Below are 16,819 nucleotides of genomic sequence, written 5' to 3' on the forward strand. Positions count from 1 at the left end.
ATATTGGGACATCGACACAATTCTAATCTTTTTGGCTCTATACACCACCACAATGGATTTGAAATAAAACAAACAAGATGTGCTTTAACTGCAGAAAAGTGGGAGGCACATATACAAACTGTTGTAATTCCTACACCGTTCACCTGATTCGGATGTAAATACCCTCAAATTAAAGCTGAAAGTCTGCGGTTAAAGCACATCTTGTTTGTTACATTTCAAACCCATTGTGGTGGTGTATAGAGCCAAAAAGATTAGAATTGTGTCGATATCCCAATATTTATGGACCTGACTCTGTGTGTGTGTGTGTGTGTGTGTATATATATATACATACATACACACACTATAGCTAGGTAATTTAAGCTGTGTGTATATATATATATTTATTTTTTTGGAAGACAGCTTAATATTTTCCAACATGTGCTACATTTTTTTTTTTTTTTGAATTCTTTATTTTTGCGTGCATGAAAGGTAACAGACATCTTTCCTCGCCACAACAGCGTTTGGAAAGCGAAGCATTACACAGTTACTATACAGTTATGGCATGAAAACAGTGCACATTTTTTTTAGTGACAGTATGTTGATATAGACATGCAGATTGCCGAATGTTTGAGCTAGAGGTATGCAAGATTTAACGAATTAATAAACATCAACTAAAATAACGTACGAGTGGGCCAAAAGGTTAAAGCGTTGGTTTCAGGTTTATAATGCTAACAGTGCTTGGGTGGGTAGTCACTATAGTATGGTGTCATATTACATAGGTATTCTAGAATGCATAGCTGCATCGCTATTACAGGCACCTTTCCCTGCTCAGTTAAGAGGACAGGTGGGGTACACGATTAGGTAGAGCGATGTGTCATAAAACTGCAGTTAGGTTGCGCTATTAGCCACGGTCATGGTGCGGTAGCACGGTTATAAGGAGGCTCATGCATAGAATTGTTTGCTATAGAGATGAGCAAAACGTAATGCGTAGCTCGACGCGTATTACACCACATATTATTTAATAAGGTTAATTAATAAGCATATAAAGTTAAAGCAGGAGTACTTGGTTATAGAGCAAGTAAAATATATTGCTGGTAGCTACTGGTGGACATTTGCAATATATCGCTAGTTATCCATATAGCACATCGAAAGGATGTCCCCAGAAAAATTATAAACAAAATATTAAACATAAGCAAACATCTTGAAACATATGGGAAACTGTCCTGAGAGAGAGGGGCACCAAAGCAAATAGGAAGAAGTGTAAGCAATGGGTTCTACATTGGTGTGAGCAGAGTGGCCTCGACCAGAGAGTCCGGTTTCCGCCTGTCCCCTTACATGGGGCTGCGCGTTGATCCGGGTGGTTCTGCCTATCCGATGCCCTTACGTGAGGCTGAGTCTAGCGGGTCTGTTGGTGGCGCCGTTGGACTTTGCTTCCAGGCTGTCTGATTTCGCCGGGAGCTCCTTGCAGTCGATTGTGTGCAGGTATGGAGCGTCTGTGAGACTGTTCCTGTGGTGGGGAAGTGGCTCGCCTGCGGCCTAGTAGTGGTTTCCGCCGATTCAGACTGAACAATCCGCCATCTTCTCCTTCTGCCAGGTTGGGCTTTTCCGTGTTTGGGCCTGCATCGGGTGGAAGCTCTCCGGCGGGGTTGCCTGCAGCTCTGCACCGCAGGGATCCCCTTAGGTGTTTTAGCTTTGTATGGGCTGTGTCCAGGGGCAGTGTTGCGCCGTTTAGGCGCTATCAAGATGGACCCTTTCTTGTGAGTGTTCGTGATATGAGGGGGGGTCATCCCACTTTTTCCCTTACTTTTGCGCTTCCGACCCTGCAACACCTCGCTGGGTGAAGGTTCAGTTTGTGTGGGCACCAGTAAAGCCTCCAGCTTCTCCCAGAGTGTCTGGAATAAGTGGTCGTACTTGAGTTTCGTTTCCCTCTGGATCTTGAGCTCGGCCTCGGAGCACTGGCTGGCCGCCATTTTGTGAGTTTCGTCCGCTGTCTCTGGACTTTGTGGGTTTATCGCTTGGGCCTTGCGTGGCCGATTAGTCTCGTATAGTAGGACCGGGATATCCCCCGCCGGTCCAGAGGGGGGGGAACGGGGGTTCCATGCCTGTGTTCCCTTCGTTTTCGTCGGCGGGGAGGCGGCAGGCTCTCCCGCGCCTACCGCGCCAGTAGGCCTCACCGGCTCGTGGGGTGTAAAGCGGGTCGGTCGTCGCTTGTAGGGTGACATATTGTGTGTCCCGGTTTCCCCGCACGTTTGGTGGCCTTGATCTGGTTCTCAGGTGCCGTTTTGGTAGGGTTTTCTCGCTTTTTAAGGCGTTGAGTGCAGGAGCTGACATGAATTGCTGCCGTCCAGCTCTGCGGTTCGGCCCCGCCCCCATGTGCTACATTTTTAGCTCAAACAGCAAATAAAAACAAAACAAGAAAAAAATAAAAAAATAAAATGCCAACAGATGTTTATTGCACATGGTAGTTTGTGTATTGTACAGGCGAAGTGAACATGTGTCATGTTTAAACAACGTTTAAGACTTACATCTCTGGACTAATCAGGTACTCCTTGTACAGAATATGTTGTATAGTTTTAGAGAAGACATGAAACAGGCTCATGCATCAGTCAATAAAACAGTTCAACAACCCATAAATAGCACTTATTACATTATTATTCTAAATGAAAGCCCTTGAGGAAAAAAAATAAAAAATAAAAGGAATCATTAAGTGTATTAAGACTTGGTTCTGAGAAGTAAATCTGAAAGTTCTCACCAAGTGCATTCTGGGTATAACATGCCTCACATTCTGCAGGTTTCCACACATCACCAAGGCTATCAGACACTACGAAATCCTCTATTGGTCCTGAGAATTTAGGGTTAAAAACACCAGTAACACAGTAGCTCAAATGAAGTTTGATTAAAGACCCAAACTGATCAACTGCCAGCCCTGAAAAACATATATTGGTGGAAAAAATGAATAATAAATTGCATTTTTGGATTTAATCTGGATGTATGTGTGATGTTGGTGTCAGTGTATGAGTGTCTATACTTGTCTATATCACTGGATGTTTTTATATGTTTGCTTATGTGGCCAGGAGGCATGTGTGTGCTTGTATGTGCATGTGCTTGTGTGCGTGTGTGTGCGTGTGTGTCTGTGTGTGTGCCTGTGTGTAAGTGTGTGCAGGGGTCAAGTCCTGGGGAAAAAAGTGTGGGAACTCACCCAAAATTCCCCCCCCCCCCCCAAAAAAAAATAATTTACACTCCTATGCATATAGGGCAGTGCAGGGTGTGTATAATGCATGTAGTGTATTTGTAGTGAATGCAGAGTGTGTATAATGAATGCAGTGTGTTTGTAGTGAGTGCAGTGTGTATAATGAATGTAGTGTGTTTGTAGTGAGTGCAGAGTGTGTATAATGAATGTAGTGTGTTTGTAGTGAGTGCAGAGTGTGTATAATGAATGTAGTTTGTTTGTAGTGAGTGCAAAGTATGTATAATGAATGCAGTGTTTGTAGTGAATGTAGTGTGTTTGTAGTAAGTGCAGAGTGTGTAAAATGAATGCAAAGTGTGTATAGGGAATGTAGTGAGTGCAGAGTGTGTATAGTGAATGCAGAGTGTGTATAATGAATGCAGTGTGTGTAGTAAGTGCAGAATGTGTAAATTGAATGTAGTGTGTTTGTAATGAGTGCAGAGTGTGTATAATGAATGTAGTGTGTTTGTAGTAAGTGCAGATTGTATGTAATGAATGCGATGCGTGTGTGCTGGACGATGCGTGTGTGCGGGATGATGCGTGTGTGCGTGCTGAAAGATGTGTGTATGTGTGTGGGCTGAATGATGTGTGTGTGTTGGATGATGTGTGTGCTGGATGTTGTGTGTGTGTGTGTGCTGGATGATAGGGGGGGAAGCATTTTCTTTTTTAATTTATGTGTTTATATTTTGTATTCCCCCTTCCCTGCTTCTTACCTTGCCAGGGAAGGGGGGAGATCGCCTGGTCGTCCGGTGGAGAGAGCCAGCCGCTGCACATGGGGGCCCAGCACACTATGTGTTCCCTCTCCAGGCCCTTTGTATATCTCTTTCTTCCTACCACAACCTTTGTGTTTCTCTTACTTCCTCATCAGCCCTTTTTGTGTGTCTCTTTGTTCCTCACAGCCCTTTTGTGTCTCTTTCTCCCCCCCAGCCCTTTTGTGTCTCTTTCTCCCCCCCAGCCCCTTTGTGTCTCTTTCTCCCCCCCCAGCCCCTTTGTGTCTCTTTCTCCCCCCCCCAGCCCCTTTGTGTGTCTCTTTCTTTCCCCCAGCCACTTTCTGTCTCTCTTTTTCCCCTTAGCCCATTTCTGTGTCTCTTTCTCACCACGAGCCCCTTTGCCTGGCTTTTTCCTCCCAAACCATACAGACATAGATATACAGGTACAAATGCATACATGCACAAAGGCACAACCATACAGGCACTTAGTCATAAAAGGAACACAAACAAACACAGTCATACAAGCAACCAGTCATGCACAGACACACAGATGGTCATACAGGGACATGCAGACACAGTCATACAGTGACATGAAGATACAGTCATACAGTGACATGAAGATACAGTCATACAGTAACATACAGAAACAGTTATACAGAGACATATGGACACAGTCATACAGAGACAAACAGACGAAAGGCATACAGAGACATACATAAACAGACATATACTGCTAGTGATGAGAGGAGGAGAGGGATGGCTGCTAGTGATAGGGGGAGATAAGGGATGGCTGCTAGTGATGGGAAGTAGATAAGGGATGGCTGCTAATGATGAGAGGGGGATGGTTGCAAGTGATGGAAGGGAGAGAGGATGATAGCTGCTAGTAACAGAGAGAGGAGGATTGCTGTTAGTGATAGGGGTGAGAGTAATGGCGGGAAGTGATGGGGAGAATGTGTGGCTGCTAGTGATGGGGGAGAAGAGGATGGCTGCTAGTGATAGGGGTAAGTGAGGGATGGCTGCTAGTGATGTGGGAGAGGCGGATGGCTGCTAATGATAGGGGAGAAAGGGATGGCTGCTAGTGATAGGGGTGAGTGAGGGATGGCTGCTAGTGATGTGGGAGAGGCGGATGGCTGCTAATGATAGGGGAGAAAGGGATGGCTGCTAGTGATAGGGGTGAGTGAGGGATGGCTGCTAGTGATGTGGGAGAGGAGGATGGCTGCTAATGATAGGGGAGAAAGGGATGGCTGCTAGTGATAGGGGTGCGTGAGGGATGGCTGCTAGTGATGTGGGAGAGGAGGATGGCTGCTAATGATGGGGAAAGGGGATGGCTGCTAGTGATAGGGGTGAGGGATGGCTGCTAGTAATGGGGAGTGGAGGATGGCTACTAGTGATGGGGGAGAAGGGGATGGCTGCTAGTGATGGGGGTGAGTGAGGGATGGCTGCTAGTGATGTGGGAGAGGAGGATGGCTGCTAATGATGGGGAAAGGGGATGGCTGCTAGTGATAGGGGTGAGGGATGGATGGCTGCTAGTAATGGGGAGTGGAGGATGGCTGCTAGTGATGGGGGAGAAGGGGATGGCTGCTAGTGATGGGGGAGAAGGGGATGGCTGCTAGTGATTAGGGGGGGAGGAAGCATAAGAGGAATAGAAGTAAGGTGGCACTGTTGGTGCAATAAAACACAGAGCTCCACATGAACTATAAGATTTAGCTCTGTGGAGCTCTGTGCTAGGTACATTATTATTTCATAAAAAAATAAATAAAACATGGCTGCTTACCGTTGGTGGTGTAAGTAGCTGTAAAGAGATGTTCTTACTCCTCCCTGCTCGGTAATCCTCTAGCAGGGCCTGACAGGAAGTGATGTAAAACGCCCCGCCCACTGCAGGCTTCACTCTTCAGTAAACTACCGCGGGGGAGAGTAGTGTGAGCAGGCACATCTCCTGCATCTTGGCAGCCATCATCCCACCAACAGCAGACAGTGCATTGTGTGCGGCACTATGCTGGGAACGGGGAGAAATGAGGCAGCACAGCGACATTGCGCCCCCTGGGCAGGTCCTGCAGGATCACTAGCGGGAACGGCGTTCCTCCTTTGGAAAAAGTGCAGGAACGCCGTTCCCATGCGTTCCTGCAGGACTCGAGCCCTGAGTGTGTGCCTGTGTGTAAGTGTGTTTCTGTGTGTGTGCTTGTATGTGTATGTGTGTGCGTGTGTGTGTGTTTGTGTGTGTGCTTGGGTATCACTATTTTGGGAGCACCCATGAAATGTTGGGGGCTGTTGTTAGTATATAGCAGATAATTGCTGGCAAAATGCAACTTTCATAACACAGACTGAAGGGACCCGTACAGTGTCTTTATTATTTAGAGATTGATTAATTAATTAATTTAATGAAAATAACTCAGTCACATCTCCCTGTCACCCCAATAGAGCAGGGGTATCCAAAAAAGGTTTCTACCATGACTCTTAGTTCACTGTTGGATGGAGATCCTGAGACTTATAAAACTGGGATAAGATATTAGTTTCTCCATTACTGACCAGTTCATATCTCCATATATGGACAGGTGTAGTGACATCATAAATACTCTGACATCATCCGATGAAACAATCAATGTCAAACTCACCTACCCTCAGAGTGACTGGACACCTTGCGAGTGGACAGTGGCTACTGCATTGCTTGAGTGAGATTTGCAATAATGTATTTATTGTTACTATTATTAATTAGCTGATTGCTAAATATATTTGTGAATTTAAAAGCAATAGATTCACACAGTATAATATAAGCATGAAGAGAACAAGAAAGCGTTCTCATAAGAAAACTGAGGTAAGTCAGGAAAATTCTGACGAATTTAAAAACAAATATAGAAAACTCAGTAACGGTTCAAAAGAGCAGGAACAGAGGATATCTCCTGGACATTCCAGGAAAAAGAGAAGTAGGAGCTGCAATGAGCAGGACATTGAGAGAGAGAGAGAACCCAAAAGACGGCTCCTTGCTGAGAAACGCATCAGATATCAGGGTCAGAAAAGATACAGGACCTCCAGTCATGATGAAGAGGAGCAGGTCATGCAGAAAAGACCAAAGCTCTCCTCATCTCCAAAACTGGATCAGAAAAGTGAGAGAAAGTCTGCTGTAAAGAGCGATCAGACATCTCCACCCAGAAAGCAAGCCCTGAAACGAAGCAGGGAGTGCGATCATGGGGAGCAGCTCATGCAGAAAAGACCAAAGTTCTCCTCATCTTCAAAACTTGGTCAGAAAAGTGAGAGAAAGTCTGCTGGAAAAGGCGGTCACACATCTCCACCCAGAAAACAAGTCCTGAAAAGAAGCAGGGAATATGATGAGGAGGAGAAGGAACAAGTTAGGCAGAAAAAGATAAAGATCTCCCCTGGAAAGCAGGAAGAGGAGAAAAGAGATAGGGAGGAGATAGGAGAGAAAAAGTGCTTTAAGAAAGAAAACAAGTCAACGAGCGACGATGAATGTGTGGCAGGTAAGATGAACCTACAAGCTTTAAAGAGATTGGTCAATTTAAAATATAAGACATTTTACCCTCAATTGACCATACTCTGAACCCATTCACTATCTCTCTTTAATCACTATCTCCCGCAATTCAGTGACCATAAGTGCTCAGGCGATGGTTTTTTTAAACTATAATGGTACAGACCAATATTTCAAGCCCTTTGATCTATCTAGAATATTTATCCATCCATTAGAAATTAGCCAAAGATATTCATGGCTAATGTACCACAAACTATAAAAAAATTTAATGAAATGGCCCATGTGATATTTACAAACCATATTATTATTTCATATAACTGGGTGGGATCAGAAGATTTGTAGGGCGAATCTGGGGTACTAGAGAAATTAAGTTGGTTCCTGTGTTTATGTTGAAGTGGAGACTAATATTATGTGTTCATTCTTTAAGGAGTAAGTGGACAGTCTGTGGTTGAACCAAAGACGTCACTGCCTCTGTCATTTCACGGTTATAGATTCCACAAAGTGCTGGGACAGGGGAGCTATGGAAAGGTGAGTCAACAAGCAATGTCTACACCTTATTTAATACATCTATTGATCTAGTTGGGAACAATTATAGGTCTCATAATCATCATTATCTTCCTATAACAATCCATTGAGATTAACTTTCTTATAAATCTGTGTATCATCCATGAATGTGGAAAACATATTCAGATCTGAAAAGTATTTAGAACATTCTATTGAGACTCCAAATAAAATCTCCAGAACTCTTCTATTCTGTGATGTTTAACATGGCTTCTTATACTAACAGTTCTATTAAATCTTCTCAAATAATTTTTAGTAAACATATTGAAAACAATATGGAACAGAAATCTAAGAAAAGTAAACAATCGAGTTATGAATAATGTAATAAATAAAAGAAGGTAATAGGTTTCATCCATACGTACATGAAATACAAATCTCAAAGTTGCACAAAATACTATGTGGAGTGCTATTGAATCTGTGTATCTTTCTCTAAACTCTTATTATTCACATTAGAATTACAGACATTGGTCTCGATTTAATGTTTGGGTAAGCTTTTCAAATGATCACAATCTCTTTTCAAATTATTTATCTACTGAAGTCATTACAGTCTATAGGAAATGTATGTAGGTAAATCATTTATAAAAAAAAAATTCTAACAGATTGTAATCATTTGATTATCAAAGTTTATCCAAAAATATTAAATTGAGACCTTAGTTAGAATATAGATCTATATGTCCCTTACACAGCAATCATTCTCGATCTCTGCATATATATATATATATATATATATATATATATTTATATATTGCTTTATATCGGGTTCTCAGTTAGGTCCCAGAGCTCTGTATATATATTCCTGATATAGGGTTTTCAGGTAGGTCCCAGAGCTCTGTATATATATCCCTGATATAGGGTTCTCAGGTAGGTCCCAGAGCTATGTATATATATTGCTTTATATTGGGTTCTCAGGTAGGTCCCAGAGCTATGTATATATATATACCTGATATAGGGTTCACAGTTAGGTCCCAGAGCCTTGTATATATACCCCTGATATAGGGTTTTCAGGTAGGTCCCAGAGCTATGTATATATATCCCTGATTTAGCGTTCTCAGGTAGGTTCCAGAGCTATGTATATATATATATTGCTTTATATTGGGTTCTCAGGTAGGTCCCAGAGCTATGTATATATATATTGCTTTATATCGGGTTCTCAGTTAGGTCCCAGAGCTCTGCATATATATCCCTGATATAGGATTCTCAGGTAGGTACCAGAGCTATGTATATATATCCCTGATATAGGATTCTCAGGTAGGTACCAGAGCTATGTATATATATCCCTGATATAGGGTTCACAGGTAGGTCCCAAAGCTATGTATATATATCCCTGATATATGGTTCTCAGGTAGGTCCCAGAGCTATGTATATATACCCCTGATATAGGGTTCTCAGGTAGGTCACAGAGCTATGTATATATATCCCTGATATAGGGTTGACAGGTAGGTCCCAGAACTATGTATATATATCCCTTATATAGGGTTCTCAGTTAGGTCCCGGAGCTATGTATATATATATCCCTGATATAGGGTTCTCAGGTAGCTTCCAGAGCTATGTATATTTATTCTTTATGTAGGTTTTTTCAAAGTAGGTTCCCAAGCTCTGTATAGACATCCCTCAGGTGGTGTCGAAGTGATGTTACCACGTGGTATCTGTAATATGCCCCCACTGAATGAAATTTTAAATAAAAAAGTAGCTGAAAGTTCCCCCTTCGTTTGTGACATTGTGGCTGATTTGAGGCTCTCTCCTCTCTCTATGTAATGCTCAGGTTGCGCTAGCTTCCACCAAAGACACAGGTCAAGTTGTTGCACTTAAAGTAATAAAGAAAGATAAAGTTAAGGAAAAGACCATTCAGAAGGAGGAGCGGATACTGAAAATGGCGAGCGGCAGTCCGTTCCTATGTCAGGGACTCGCTGCCTTCCAGACCCAGGTAAGAAACGCTGTCCATAATGTTTCCTTATTTCTATATATTTCTATATGGCTGATTGTGTTCTGTTATTATTATTACAATAACTTTTAACTTGATATTTGTTGTCTTGTGAAACAGGAGGAAGCCTCCCTGGTCATGGAGCACGTACCAGGGGGCAGTCTCCGTTCTTACATGGCTGGAAAGGAATGTCTGCCCATGGGGGAAGCAAGGTGAGTCATTAATAGCTCTAGCAGGTAGGAGGAAGGAGTGAGTTTAACACACGATACAGTATTGTAAGAGGCTATGGATATAACCCCGTATTTACCTATATCCTCAATAGTAGAGCTATTAATGGAGATCCATCAGGGGTACAGACTGAGTTAACGGTAATGTACTAAACCAGAATTCCCCCTTCAATATCAGCCAGACAATAGGCAATACAAGAAACCCAGCTCTGATCCTATTCTATGCTCGTGTCCTATTTATTCTTTTTCTTTTCTCTTCCCTCCCTTTTTTTCCCCTCCTCCTCAGTGGTATCTCGCTCACTAGTTCAGGACGGAGGATCTTACATCCCTCTGAAATACGTGATGGCTTAAATGGTTGACGAGTTGGATAATCGGTTGATATCATGGATTCCATCTGATGATATCGTATATTACTATGCTTTCCATGGTACTTCCAGCTAGGAAAGTTACTATTGAGATGCATGCCCAAACACCCATCTTTGGATATACAGAGGCAACTTAGAACTTTTTAGATGTGTTCCTTATTAATAACTCATTCCGGTCTGTCTGAGGCATTACTGCACATCTACACATAATTTTACCTGCTTTGTTCGATTTAAAAATAAAAATAAAGATAGTCTAAAACAAACACAAAAAAACCCAAGAAACTCAGGACTAGCAGCGGGATACATTCAGTACGGACTGACGGCAGATCGGGAGCCACTAGCTAACTGCAGGGTGGATCTTCTACACACTTGAAATACAAATTGCTATGACCATAGATCTTCTTAATAAATTCATATATTTATAGATTATTGATTTGTACATCTAACAAATTGGAAGAATCATAGAGCAGCTTGTGCTTTATGGTAGAGAACCGAGAAGGGTTCAATGGATAATATATCAAGGGACAGTCATGTTCCAAATTAACGAACTGATGGTTTTAATAACAATATTAATGATAATAAAGTAAACTCTAATCTCCCAAGGAAAGGTCCTGTTTAAAATGAAAATGTTATGTTTATATTGGTAGCAGAGTGTTTAGCATGATGTATAGATACTCGTACCTTGCCCAGGTATATTTTATTATTTTATTTACTATTAATGTTTGGGGGAGATTGCTTTATGTTCTTTGTATTCTGTTTTCCAGGTTCTTTTCATCAAACCTTGTTTGTGGGATCCAGTATCTCCATTCCCGGGGGATCCTTCATCGGTCAGTATTAGCGTTTGTTTATTTAGTAAGCGGTAACTTACTCTAACAAGAAATAATGTGTTTATATCTCTACTCTGTCCTATATCTCACATTTATATCTGTCTTCATCATTTAGGGATCTGAAGCCAGACAATATTCTCCTGGGTGCCAACGGCTATCTCAAAATAGCTGACTTTGGTATCTCGGCAGAAAATATCTTTACAGATACAACAACCAGAGGACAAGCTGGCACACTGAATTACATGGCGCCAGAGGTTAGTTAGAGGGTGTGGTCATGTGAACTGTAGGGGGGGGGGTATGTGGAGTGGTATAAGAACAATGCAGTAGCTGAAGGGGTGTATAACGAGCAGTAGAAGGATGACTAACACGAGCTGGCTATAAGGGCAGTATCGGAGTATTAATGGATGGACTCACAGGAACATTATTGGACTAGCTTAATAATAGAAAGATGGGTAATGTATGAAGACCTCTAGAATGTGATAGGTTTGGTACATTTAATACCATATTTAATAAAATTGCATATCTTATGGGTTTTTCCAGGTACTCAGCAGCAAACCGTACGGCCAATCAGCAGACTGGTGGTCATTTGGCGTAATTCTCTGCCGCATGATCACCGGACAGTACCCATTTAATACCAGTCTCAGCAGACAGGAGTACATAGAGGAAGTATTAAACATTAACCCACGTTACCCCACCTGGCTGTGCAGCAATCCTACAGACCTCCTGGACAAGGTAAGGTGATAGAGAATGTGCCGGTTAATGTTTTATTTGGATGTAATGATAGGGGATGTAAAGAAACATTAAAGAACATACTGGTGGAGATATGGGGGGGCGTTACTGGGAATCGATACTAGTTATATTTATTGGAGTATGTACTAAACAGGTTAAAGAACCAACTGGAATAGGGAAAGTGACTTATGTTTCGTGCTGAGAAGATTGGGTATTCCACATTCATGCCTATCGCCCCCTTTTGCACGGGTTTGATAGCGGCATGGAGTGCTGGGGTGTTTATCTAACGCCTGAAATGATTTAAATCCTGATGTTTAATGGGTTAATACTAATATTTAATAATGATGGCAGATAAAAACACTGACATTTAATTTACAATACGTAATCCTATTTATTAAGGATAAGAGTGGACTGGGGTGTCCTAGTGGGAGAGTTAACATAAAAAGAAGAGGGGAAAAAAGCAGAGGGAAGCCCCACCTTTTAATAATCCTAGGGGAAAAAACAGTAGTGTGGAAAAGTATCAGAACCCATAAACAGGACAGGGTGAGAGACAACTAGTTATAGATATTACCAGCGTATATAACTGCGTACACAGATACCCGTAGAAATCCCAGCACTAATGTGGACACTCCAGTCCACTCTTATCTTTACTTTGTACATTGTGGGTTATTCCCCAGATTTAGGGAGAGTAACAATGGGCAACCTTTGGCACTGCTCCATTGGCCCCTCATTGTTTTGGAACTTCTGGATCAGAGCCTATTTTCTTCTTTTCATTTATTAATCCTATTTATTACTCTCTGCCTGCAACCGACAGACAGATCAAGCAGCCATTTTATGTTCCGATTGGACAACACAAGAGGAAATCTTTATTAAAAAAAAAACATTATTTAGTGGTCAGTCATATAATCGAGATTTTAGTTAATGTAATACATTTACAACTAACTTTTCACAAGCACTGCCTCATCTGAGGTTTGTTAGAAGGTTAAAATGGCATCCTCCATCAGAGGTGATTGGTTTTGTATGCATTAAAGATTGTCCATCAAAGTGTTACAGAGATATAAAGTAAATTATACTCGGTGTATCCTCTCTCTCTAGCTCCTGGATAAGGATCCTAATGCACGTGCTGTGGCAGGAAGGAACATTCGGGAGCACCCCTTCTACACTAACATTAATTGGAAAGATCTAGAGGGGGGCAAAGTGACCTGTCCATTCTTGTCACTGCTGGTAAGTACACAAATAATCAGTATTTACAAAATGAGGAAACATTATACAGAATAATAATTCCACCACAACAAGATGAAAACTGATTTCTTGATTCACCAGTGATCATATCCAAGAGGGGGCTCCATTTAACAAGAACTGCCTTAATAGCTGACACTGTTGATCATCTTCTCCTTCCTCAAACTCTTCAATCACTCGGTCTCTGTGAAACTGTCCTCTCGTGGTTTTCCTCCTATCTGTCCCAATGCTCATTCAGTGTCTCCTTTTCTAATGATACCTACTCTCTTCGTCCTATCTCGGTTGGAGTCCCCCAAGCCTCTGTCCTTGGTCCCCTTCTATTGTCATTTTATACTGCATCTCTTGACACCGATGACACCCAGATAGATCTCTCCTCCCCGTACCTCTCCCCTGCCATCATGCAATGTGTCACTGCTTGCCCTTCTTCCATCTCTGACTGCGTGTCCTTCCACTTTCTGAAACTCAATCTTTCTAAAACTGAGCTCCTTGTCTTTCCTTCTCCTAATACTGATCCTTCTCTTTCGCTCTCCCTTCAAGTTGACGGAACCCACATCAGCCAATCCTTGCAAGCGCCCTGTCTTGGCATCATACTTGATTCTGGCCTCACCTTTGAGTCTCACATCCAGTCTGCTACCAAATCCTGTAGATTCCATCTTAAAAACATAGCCCGGGGGGGCCAGGCCCGACCGCCATGCTGACCGGTCGCGGACTGTAGAGGCTCCTGACAAAACTGGTCCCCCATGGCACAGAATTTAAGCACCACAGTAATCTGGGGGTCCAAAAACTGTCTTAAGTACCCTGGCAGACGCGGAAGCCACCGCGGCCCCCGAGATCGGGAGTCTCGGAGCCCCCCCACGGGCGAAATGAGACTTCGGGGTCTGCGGCCTACAAGGGCGGAGAGCGGGATGGATGGCCGCCGTCCTGTTCGGGAGCCTGGCTGCCTAGCAGAAGCCTGGAGATGCGCCTCGCGGGCCCCGCTGCCCCCCCCCCCACGGACCGGGGGGGTTATCCCGGTCCCCACCAGCGAGACCCGAAACCATACATAGGCCCACCACCATGCCTACCTGGCATAAAACACCACGCGCCTGGTGCTAAAATGGCGGCCTGCGTTACACAACGGCCTGCTAAACGTCACTCCTACCCACGGGCCTGTAATGCGGCAGACCTTAAGCCCACACTGGGCACAACCACACTCATCACTTACGGACAGCTTTGCAGATGGCAACGGATCATCGTTAACTGATTAAACTGATCACCCCCCTGCAGCAATTAAGGCCTATCATACCTCCGTACCCTCTGCTTGGGCCCGGTCTCCGCGACAGCCTTCCTGGACCTTGAGCCCTTGAGGACACCTCTCACACCATAGCCCGATACCTGGACTGATTACCCTTCCCAGGCATACCGTTGCCGGCCATTCATAGAACAGGAACCGAGGGCACAGATGGTTGGCTCATGCAAAGCCCGGGGCTGGCTGCGAGGCTAACGCCGGACCCACCCTTATAACAGGACTCAGCTACTCCTCTAACCAGGTCGGAGGTAGTGCAACCTTAAGCCCGGGAGATTAATCATGTCTGATCCAGTAACCCGATGGAGCAGGACCCGGGGAACGATGTGACTCATTAAAAAGTTAATTTGATTATTTAACGGGTATTGTTTAAATAACCTGTTATTTAATTACACTTGCCCAGTTTAGCATCCTGGCTTAGCGTGCATTTTTTATTGGCTTCACACTCAGTGAGCACAGCTAACAAGTAACTGAAGGTTTATTCTATGTTTTTGGTTCAATATGTGTTTTAACCTTCTTCCTACTTAACATCATAAGTCTGTCCCTGAAGTTGTATCCTTATCCTGCTATCACTAATAGTATAATCGTCTGACAAACTTGGTGTTTTCATGAAAGGGGTAGCTCCAAGCGAATAACTAGGTAGACAAGGCTTGTGTATACATGCATACATATTCTCCATGTTAATGCCACTAGCGCACTAATCAATATGCCTAGCATAGTTTATTTTTTATCAATGGTGTTAGCATGTTGTTAGTATGATTATCTAGACGCATGTTTGCTTCTTCACTTGACTGACATGTTATTTCTCTTACTTTAAAACTATGCACAAAAGTTCTAGCATGTTACTTATACTTATATAAAGCGATAACCTACTGATATGTTTATTAAGCCTGATAACTAAAAAATTGTGCCAGTTAAGAATACACCCCGCATGCTCGCGTGCCCCCCCCCTCCCCTTTAAAAAGTACCTTAAAACCCATCCCTTTAGGAAAGCGTATGGCCTCCCAGATGAACCTCTACCTCACATACCTGTCCCTTGCTCTCTCCAAAAGGCAGCACTCTATCTCTCCTCCACTTTTGCTTCAATCTTACCCTTTTTGATTGCTATATCCTGTCGTATTGTGTTTTATACCCCACCTGCTTGTTTGTGCAGTGTCCTCTTCAACCTATCATTCCTGTAAGTTTTTTGTAATTGTCTTACTTATTATTAAATCCCCCCCTCCCCCCTTATAATATTGTAAAGCAGTACGGATTCTATTGGCACTATATAAATGCCAATAATAATAATAATTGCTCCCCACCATTACTGTGACCATAATAAGCTGTACATTCTTATTTATATGTAAGAAGTAGGCAATGCCATATGATGCTAAACTAATTACATATCATTTCTTGTTGCAGGCACCGTATCAAGAGACAGACACCACAGAAGAAATATTTTTTTTCTGCTAAGTAACACCTCTTTATTTGAAGACTAAGTCATCCATGGCCTGTCCTTCACAATCTAGGAATGTCGTTAATGAAAGAAAATAAAAGATTTCCAGCAAAGAAGATGGTGATGGCCACATCTTGGTCAAACTATAGCAGTAGCTTGAACATCAAAAAGACCATGTTCTTCTATGGTAAGTGTTTATCTGTGTGTCTTTGCACCCAAATCCTGTAGATTAAATCTTAAAAACATAGCCTGCATCCGCTTCTACCTTACGCAAGATACTACTAAGGACCTTGTCCTTGTCTAGTAATCTCCCGCATAGATTATTATAGATTATATAGATTACACCCCACCTCCTATAGACTGTAAGCTCATTTGTGCAGGGTCCTCTTCAACCCATCATTCCTGTAAGTTTTTTGTAATTGTCTTACCTATTGTTAAATCCCCCTTTTCATAATATTGTAAAACGGTATGGAATCTATTGGCGCTATATAAATGCCAATAATAATAATAATTGCTCCCCACCATTACTGTGACCATAATAAGCTGTACATTCTTATTTATATGTAAGAAGTAGGCAATGCCATATGATGCTAAACTAATTACATATCATTTCTTTTTGCAGACACTGTATCAAGAGACAGACACCTTTTTATTTGAAGACTACGTTATCCATGCCCTGTCCATCACAATCTAGGAATGTTGGGAATGTATCTGTGTGTCTTTGCATCTATATGTACGTCAGTATGTGTATCTGTATATGTGTCACTGTGTGTTTCTCTGTGTCTTCTTGTGTGTCTGTGAAACTGTGTGTGTCAGTATTTGTATCTCTGTGTC

Source organism: Pelobates fuscus, chromosome 9 (genome assembly GCF_036172605.1).
Source record: "Pelobates fuscus isolate aPelFus1 chromosome 9, aPelFus1.pri, whole genome shotgun sequence".
NCBI lineage: Eukaryota > Metazoa > Chordata > Amphibia > Anura > Pelobatidae > Pelobates > Pelobates fuscus.